A 9,324-nucleotide genomic window follows, 5' to 3' on the forward strand; every position below is an offset into this window, starting at 1 on the left:
GGGTCGCTATGAGTTGGGTCCAACTCCACGGCACATAACAACAACAACAACAACAACAACATGAAGTGATTCATGGATTCTTTGTTATTCTTTAATGTTGCATAATATTCCATTGTGCATATGCACTAAAGCTTGATTATCCATTCCTCTGTTGACGGGCACTTAGGTTGTTTCCATCTCTTTGCTATTGTGAATAATGTTGTGATGAACACGGGTGTGCATCCCATATGTTTTTTTCCTATCTGTGAAATGTTGTTGTTGTTGTTATGTGCCGTGGAGTTGGACCTGACTCATAGTGACCCCTCCTTGGGTTTCCGAGGCAGTTATCACTACGGAAGTAGAGTGCCCAACCTGCCTTCCAAGAAGTGGCTGTGGGTTTGAACCGCCAGCCTTTTGGTTAGCAGTCAAGTGCCTTAGGCACTACACTACCAGAGCTCCCAGTCTCAGCCTCCAACCCCACGTGATAGTGAAAGGCAAATTAAATTTTAGCTTCCTATCTAACCAGAAGCCTGGAGGTTCAAACCCACCAGCCACTCCTCGGAAGGAAAGGTTGGGCAATCCTACTTCCGTAGTGATACTGCCTCGGAAACCCAAGGAGGGGTCGCTATGAGTCAGGGCTGACTTGACGGCCCACAACAACAACATAAAATTCTCAAGGAAAGAACAAGGCAAACTTTTTCAAAATAGCGAACTTTAAAAATTGAAAGTCTTAACTGCTACAACTCAACAATAAAAATAGACACAACTAAAATTTTAAAACTTTTAAAAATGGACAAAAAACTTGAATACACATTCCTCCAAAAAAGATTTACAAATGACCAAAAAGCACACAAAGAGATGCTCAACCTCATTAGGGAAATGCAAATCAAAATAATCATAATGAGATACCACTTCACACTCACTGTTGTTGTCGTTATGTGCCTTCGAGTTGGACTGGACTCATAGCGACCGCTCCTTGGGTTTCTGAGGCAGTATCACTGAGGCAGATTGCCCCATTGTCCTTCAGAGGAGTGGCTGGTGGGTTTGACCTCTAGCCTTCTAGTTAGCAGTCAAGTGCCTTAGGCACTACGCAACCAGAGCTCCCAGCCATTAGGATGTCTGTTAAAGAGCCTTGGCGGTACAGTGGTTAATCACTGTCTGCTAACCTAAATGTCAGTGGTTCAAAATCACTAGCCATTCTATGGGAAAAAGATGAGGCAGTCTGCTTCCATAAATATTATCACCTTAGAAACCCTATAGGAGTTGGAAACCCTACACTGTCCTTTAGGGTTGCTATGAGTTGACTCCAGGGCACACAACAAGTGTTAGCAAATATGTAGAGAAATTGGAACCTTCGTCCCTTGCTCGTCACAATGTAAAATGGTACAGCCACTGTGGAAAACAGTTTGGTGGCTCCTCAAAAAGTTAAAGAATTACCATATGCCCCAACAATTTTATTCCTGGGTTTATAGCCAAAAGACTTGAAAGCAAGGATTCCAATAGACATATGTACACCAGTGTACACTCCAGCATTATTCATAATAGCTAAAAGGTAGAAACAACCCAAGTGTCCATCAGTAGATGAATGGATATGCATACAAGAGAATATTATTCAACTATAAACAGAAATGAAGTCTTGAGGAGTATTTTACCATGAATGAGCCTTGAAAACATAATGCTGAGTGAAATAAATCAGACACAAAAGGACAAATACTACATGATCTCATTTAGATAAATATATAGAGAATAGGCAAATGCATGAAGACAAAAGTTCGTTAGCTGTTACCAGGGGCCAGGGGGAGTAAGGAATAGGGAGTTATTGTTGCTTAAGGGTTACTAAGGTTCTATTTTGGACGATAAACAACTGTTAGAATTGAATAGTTGTGATGGTTGCACAACATGGTAAATATAATTGATGTCATTGAATTGTATGCTAAAAAATGGTTAAAATGGCAAAATTTTTGTTATCTATATTTTACCACTATATATATATATATATTTTTTTTTTTTTTTTTCCCGTTAAGATGGTAAGCCTTGACCGCAGTTCAAATCACATGAAGAAACTTTTCTTTGTTCCTGGCGATTGTTTGATTTGGGATTCCCAGGCACAGTACCAAAGGAGAGAACATGGACTCTGAAAGAAGGCTAGCTGGATAAGGACAAAGTAGTTTTGCCCAAATGAAAACCTTTAAAGATACTTTCACTGAAGGTGGGACAAGACTCCCATTGCTAAATAACAGATAATACTAACTTTTCAATCTACATGGGAAGGTGATTCACAGCACAGTTTGCATCGTTAACTGTCCAAATCCATTTATAAAGAGCTGGTTTGGTCCCACCTGTGGCATATTGGGATTCTGTAATATTCACAACCTTGTCAGTTGACACTCAGACATGGGCCATACTCTAACTGCTCCTTTAAAACAGAAATTTAACACCACAGTTTTAGGAAAAGAGGAAGGCGTGGTTCAGTGGTAGAATTCTCACCTTCCATGTGGGAAACAAGGGTTCGATTCCCCATCAGTGCACCTCATGTGCAGCCACCACTGGACAAGTTTCAGCTGAGCTTCCAGACAAGGAGAGGCTAGGAAGAAAGGGGTGGCAATCTACTTCCAAAAATGAGTCATTGAAAACCCTGTGGATCATGATGGTCTGCTCAGCAACAGAGTCTCAAGGGCAGCTAACAACAATAGTTCTTCACTGGCATGTTAGAAAGATTCGTGACACGATAACCTACATTCTTTCCTATATCATGGTATTCATGAGAAGGAGTATAAGGTAGGCCCTTCTCATCTCTACCAGGGACAAGAAAGAAAAGATCCTTCCCCTTCCCCCATTTCTCCCTGGATGCAGATTAAACATTTTCTTTAGCTATTTAATTATAGGAAACCTGCTGGTAGAAAGATGAGGCAGTGGAAGGGAAGGTGATGTCTGGGACACATAACAACAGTTGCTATGCAAATGGCAGACTCTCCTTTTCTAATGGAAAGAGCACAAAACTGCAAGTCACACAACTTGAGTCCTGGGCCAGCTCTACCTCTTCCTAACTGTGTGACTTTCCTACTCTAAAACCTCATTTTCCTTGTCTTCAAATGGAATAATCATGACCTTCCAGTGTCACTCCCCAGGTGCTCAGGGGGTTCAAACAAGTCAAAATAGGTGAAAGCACTGAAAACACTAAAGTTGCCGGTGCATTAATCGCAGATCTCTGTTCTCTATATAGACTGGTGTAGAGCATGGGCCTCAGTGTCAGACTCACCTGAGTTAGAATCCTGGCTCTGCCTTGTACTAGCTGTATGACCCAGGGCAAGTTTCACTGTTGGAATTTCATGTTCTTCATCTGTTAAATGGAGAGAACTCACCCTCAAAGAGTTGTGAGGATTTAATGAGATCATAAATGTAGCACTCATGTAGCACTCTGACAGTGTCTGGAAGAGCTCTCTCTCAATGAATGTCAGCTCATCTCATTAGAGGAGGGCTACTGCTCTATGAATCACCCTGTTTTGTATTAAATTGTGTCTCCCCAAAATATTTGTTGCCATCGGAATTCTCATACATATGGATGTGATCATAATTGGAAATAGGATTTTCTTTGTTATGTTAATTAGCTCATGCCCAAGTAGGGTGGGTTCTAAATCTAATCACATCTAAGACACAAAAAGAGCAGATTACACACAGAATCAGGCAACATGTGAGGATCATCTACAAGCCAAGGAACCAAGAAACACCCAGGACAAGGACAGGACCCTGATTTTTAGACTTTTAGCTTCCAGAACTGTGAGAAAATAAATTTATGTTCTTTAAAGTCACACATTTGTGGTATTCCTGTTATAGCAGCATTGGAAAGCTAAGGGAGTAGTTAACAATCTTGGTTGCTAAGCAAAATGTTGGAAGTTTAAGTCCACCCAAAAGCACATTGAAAAAAAGACCTGGCACTACACTTCCAAAAAATCAGCCATTGAAATTCTATTCTGATGCATATGATGTTGCCTTGAGTTGAAGTCAACTTGAAGGTGACTGGGTGAGGTGACTAAGACACACTTTATTCTACAGTGTGGGAGAATAAGACACATCACTTGTGATTGGCAACCCCATCAGATACAAGATTCATATGTCACTTCCTCCATGGAGGCTTTCCTCACTCTCGCACCCCTGCCCAAATTCATTAATCTCTCTCCCATACGACCTTTGTTTCAATAGCCCATTGTACTTATTAGACACTATAAACTATTTGCTTATACGTATCTTCTACTAGATTATAAAAGACTTGAAGTCAGAGAGAATGTTCTATACATATTAGAATCCCCAGTACCTAAAACAATGCCCATCTCATAGGAGTCACTTATTAAATGCTTTTGGAATTTGATATATATAAAATATTCTGTAACATCAGCCCTCAAATAAGTGATGGGGATGTAATTGCAGAGATAACAAGACACTGGGGAAGGAGCTTGGAACTTCAGGTACAGGATAACATTTACTCTGGCATTCTTACCCACATTCTGCAGTGTGAAATTATACTGATGCTTCTGCTATGCAATTCAAGCAATCAATAGCTCTGTTATTTTACTGGCTTTGCTAAACCAGTAAATATGAAGCAAGACATAGTAAAGTTTTAATATTCATTTAACTCCACCTTTCTCCATATTTTGTATACCTAATATAATTTTGCAAACTCTGAACGCTGAACCAAAGAGAAGAAACATAAACTACCTCAGAAGCAAGACTGAAGCAGTAGCTAGAATTAAATGAAGGGATTTCCATATTTAACCACAAGGCCCTGGCCTCTAAAAAAACTTTTACCATAAGACTTTTTCTCCCTTCCTAACCAGTGTAGCCCTGCTGGCATTTGCAACACCAATGATATAGCCTCCAGACTCACAGCAACACTCAAACCATCACAGTAGGACAAACTGACAGACAAGTTTGTCTCCCCTAGCTGTTCTACACTACTTTGCTCTTTTCCTGGTCTCCTCCACCCTGCTCAGGTACCCAGCCTGCCCCAGGACAAACAACTGCCTTCTGCTGGTCCCAGGGGCTGGTTCTAGACTAAGACAGACTTGAAAGAAGGAGGAGGCCATCCACTTCTTAAAGAGTTGGCCAGTGAAAACCATATGAATAGCAGTGGAACATTGCCCAATATAGTGCAAGAAGATGAGCCCCTCAGGTCTCAAAATATGACTAGAGAAGAGCTGCTTTATCAGAGTAGAGCTGGCCTTAATGATGTGCATAGAGTAAAGTTTCCAGGCCCCCTATTTGCTGATGTGACATGTCTCAAGAAGAAACAGCTGCAAACATCCATTAATAAACAGAACGTGGAATGTGCAAAGTATGAATCTAGGAAAATTGAAAGTTGTCAAAAATGAAATGGAACGCATAAAGATTGATCTCCTAGACATTAGTGAGATGAAATACACTGGCTTTGGCCATTTTGAATCAGATGATCATATGATCTACTTTGCTGGGAATGACAAATTGAAGAAGAATTGCAAGGCATTCATTATCAATAAAGAATGTATCAAGATCTATCCTGAAGTACAATGCTGTCAGTGATAGGATAATATCCACACCCCTATAAGGAATTGAAATTATTCAAATTTATGCACCAACCACCATAGCCAAAGTTGAAGAAATTGAAGATTTTTACCAACTTCTGAAGTCTGAAATTAACCAAACATGCAATCAAGATGTGTTAATTATCACTGGTGATTGAAATGCAAAGTTGGAAACAAAGAAGAATCACTGGTAGTTGGAAAATATGACCTTGGTGATGGAAATTATGCTGGAGATCTCATGATAGAATTTTGCAAGGCCAACAGCTTACTCATTATAAATACCTTTTTTCAAAAACACAAACAGCAGCTATACACATGGACTTCATGAGACGGAGTACACAGAAATCAAATAGACTACATCTTTGACAAGAGGTGATGGAAAAGCTCAATATGTTTGGCAAAAACAAAGCCAGGAGTTGATTGTGGAACAGACCATCAACTGCTCATATGCAAGTTCAACTTGAAGCTGAAGACAATTGAAAGAAGTCCATGAGAGCCAAAAGATGACCTTTATTATGTTGTTGTTGTTGTTGTTGTTGTTATGTGCCATGGGGTCAGACCCGACTCATAGCGACCCCTCCTTGGGTTTCCGAGGCAGTATCACTATGGAAGTAGATTGCCCCAACTTCCTCCCGAGGAGTGGCTGGTGGGTTTGAACCCCAGCCTTCTGGTTAGCAGTCAAGTGTCTTAGCCACTATGCTACCAAAGCTCCTGACCTTTATTATATTCCTCCTGAATTTAGAAACTATCTAAAGAATAGATCTGATGCACTGAACACCAATGACCAAAAACCAGAAGAATTGTGGGATGACATCAAGCACATCATCCACGAAGAAAAGCAGGAGGTCATTAAAAAGATAGGAAAGGAAGAAAAGATCAAAATGGATGTCAGAAGGGACTCTGAAACTTGCCCTTGAACAGAGAGTAGCTAAAGTGGATGGAAGAAACCACAGGATAAAATATCTGAACAGAAGATTTCAGAGCAGCTCGAGAAGACAAAGTCAATTATTATAATGAAATGTGCAAAGACCTGGAGTTGGAAAACCAGAAGAGAAGAACACATTCTTCATTTCTCAAGCTGAAAGAACTGAGGAAAAAATTTAAGCCTCAAATTGCAATATTGAAAGATTCCGTGAGCAATATGTTGAATGATGCAGGAAACATTAAAAGAAGATGGATGGAATACAGAGCCACTATACTAAAAAGAATTGATAGATGATCATCCATTTCAGGAGGTGGCATATGATCAAGAACCAGTGGTACTGAAGGAAAAAGTCAAAGTTGCCCTGAAGGAATTAGCAAACAAAGTTCCAGGAGCTGATGGAATACTCATAGAGATGTTTCAACAAATGGATGCTGCGCTATAGGCACTAATTCATCTATGCCAAAAGATTTGGAAGACAGCTACCTGACCAAGTGACTGGAAGAGATCCATATTTGTACACATTCCAAAGAAAGGTGATCCCACAGAACATGGAAATTATCTAACAATATCACTGATATCACATGCAAATAAAATCTTACTGAAGATAATTCAAAAAAGGTTGCAGCACTATACAGACAGAGAACTTCCAGAAATGCAAGCTGTATTCAGAAGAGGACATGGTGTGAGGGATATCATAATTAATGTCAGATGGATTTTGTCTCAAAGCAAAACACACCAGAAAGATGTTTACTTGTGTTTTAATGACTATGTAAAGGCATTCGATTCTGTGGATCATAATAAATTGTGGCTAATATTGAGAAGAATGGGAATACTGTGTTGTTGTTGTCATTGTTGTTTGTGCTGTTGAGTTGGCTCCAACTCATAGCGACCCCTCCTTGGGTTTCCGAGGCAGTATCACTACGGAAGTAGATTGCCTCATCTTCCTTCTTAGGAGTGGCTGGTGGGTTTGAACCGCCAGCCTTCTGGTTAGCAGTCAAATGCCTTAGGCACTATGCCACCAGAACTCCCCCCCCCCCATGGGAATACTAGGACACTTAATTATATTCATGAGGAACCTGTACATAGACCAGGAGGCTGTTGTTTGAACAGAACAAGGGAATACTGCACAGTTTAAAATCAGGAAGGGAGTGTATCAGGGTTGTATCCTTTCACCATACTTATTCAATTTGTATGCTGAGCAAATAATCCAAGAAGCTAGACTACATCAAGAAGAACGTGGCATCAGGATTGATGGAAGGCTTATTAACAACCTGAGATACGCAGATGACACAACTTTGCTTGCTGAAAGTGAGGTTGACTTGGAGCACTTACTGATGAATATTAAAGACTGCAGTCTGCAGTATGAATTATACAATTTAAAGAATACAAAAATCCTCACAACTGGACCAATAAGCAGCATCATGATAGATGGAGAAAAGATTGAAGTTATCAAAAACTTCATATTGCTTGGTTCTACAATCATTGCCAATGTAAGCAGGAGTCAAGACATCAAAAGATGTATTGCATTGGGCAAATCTGTTGCAAAAGACCTCTTTCAAGTGCTAAAGAGCAAAGATGTCTCCTTGAGTTAGTTCTCCTTGTTCTCCTTGAACTAAGATGCACCGGCCCCAAGGCATAGTATTTTCAATCACCCACCTCGGAAACCCAAGGAGGGGTCGTTATGAGTCAGACTTTACTCTATGGCAGGGAGTTTGTTTTTTTGGTCATATGCACGTGAAAGCTGGACAATGAATAAGGCAGATCAAAGAAGAATCGATGCTTTTGAGTTGTGGTGCTGGTGAAGAATGCAGAAAGTACCATGGACTGCTAAAAAAACTAACAAATCTGTCTGGAGGAAGTACAGCCAGAATGCTCCTTGGAAGCAAGAATGGCCAGACTTCATCTCACCTACTTTGATCATGTTGTCAGAGGGGACCATTCCCTGGAGAAGGATGTCATGCTTGGTAAGGTGGAGGGTCGGCAAAAGAGGGGAAGGCCTTTGATGAGATGGATTGACACAGTGGCTGCAGCAATGGGCTCGGGTATAGTAGGGATTGTGAGGCTGGCACAGGATGCGGCAGTGCTTCGTTCTGCTGTACATAGGATTGCTTTGAGTCAGAAACGACTGCACAGCATCTAACAACTACAAACTAGTCTAAAATACATGTTATAGTAAGTGTGTGTGTGTGTGTCTCTGTGTGTGTGTGTGTGTGTGTGGTGGGGTTAGGTTGAGTGTTTAGAGTGTAAGTAGGGGTAAGATGGACAAGACATCTTCCGAAAACTTTGCAAAAATGCCTTCTATCTTTCATTTGCCTTTTCTCATTAGCATATCAGCATCGTTTATGAGAATGTACCTTGTAAACAATAAAAATATAATTTATTAACAGCTCTCAATAGTTTATCAGATCAGCTTTTTGGTCCCATCAAAGATAGCTTGAAGGTGAGGGAAAGAAAAATTGTAAAGGACAGGGAGATTTTAATCTTGAATCTCTGGTTGCTGTGACATTGGAGATGGATTGACACAGTGGCTGTCACAGGCAATCACAGGATTGACACAGGTGCAGGCTGGAGAAGGTGGACCAGGGAGGAGTGATATAAGTAGAGCCTGGACCATGAGTAGTTGAGGAGGAAGCATAATTATGGAAGTCAATTCCAATATTCAATCCTGTTGTCCCTTAAGTCTACTCATTATTCCTTTTTTGTTGTTGCTTTCAAAGAAGGCATGTTGTTGTTGTTGTTATGTGCCGTTGAGTCAAACCCGACTCATAGCGACCCCTCCTTGGGTTTCCGAGGCAGTATCACTACGGAAGTAGGACTGCCCAACCTTCCTTCCGAGGAGTGGCTGGTGGGTTTGAACCGCCAGCC

Source organism: Orycteropus afer, unplaced genomic scaffold (assembly GCF_000298275.1).
Source record: "Orycteropus afer afer isolate SDZICR_OR568_19922 unplaced genomic scaffold, OryAfe1.0 scaffold00032, whole genome shotgun sequence".
In the NCBI taxonomy this organism is placed as follows: Eukaryota; Metazoa; Chordata; class Mammalia; order Tubulidentata; family Orycteropodidae; genus Orycteropus; species Orycteropus afer.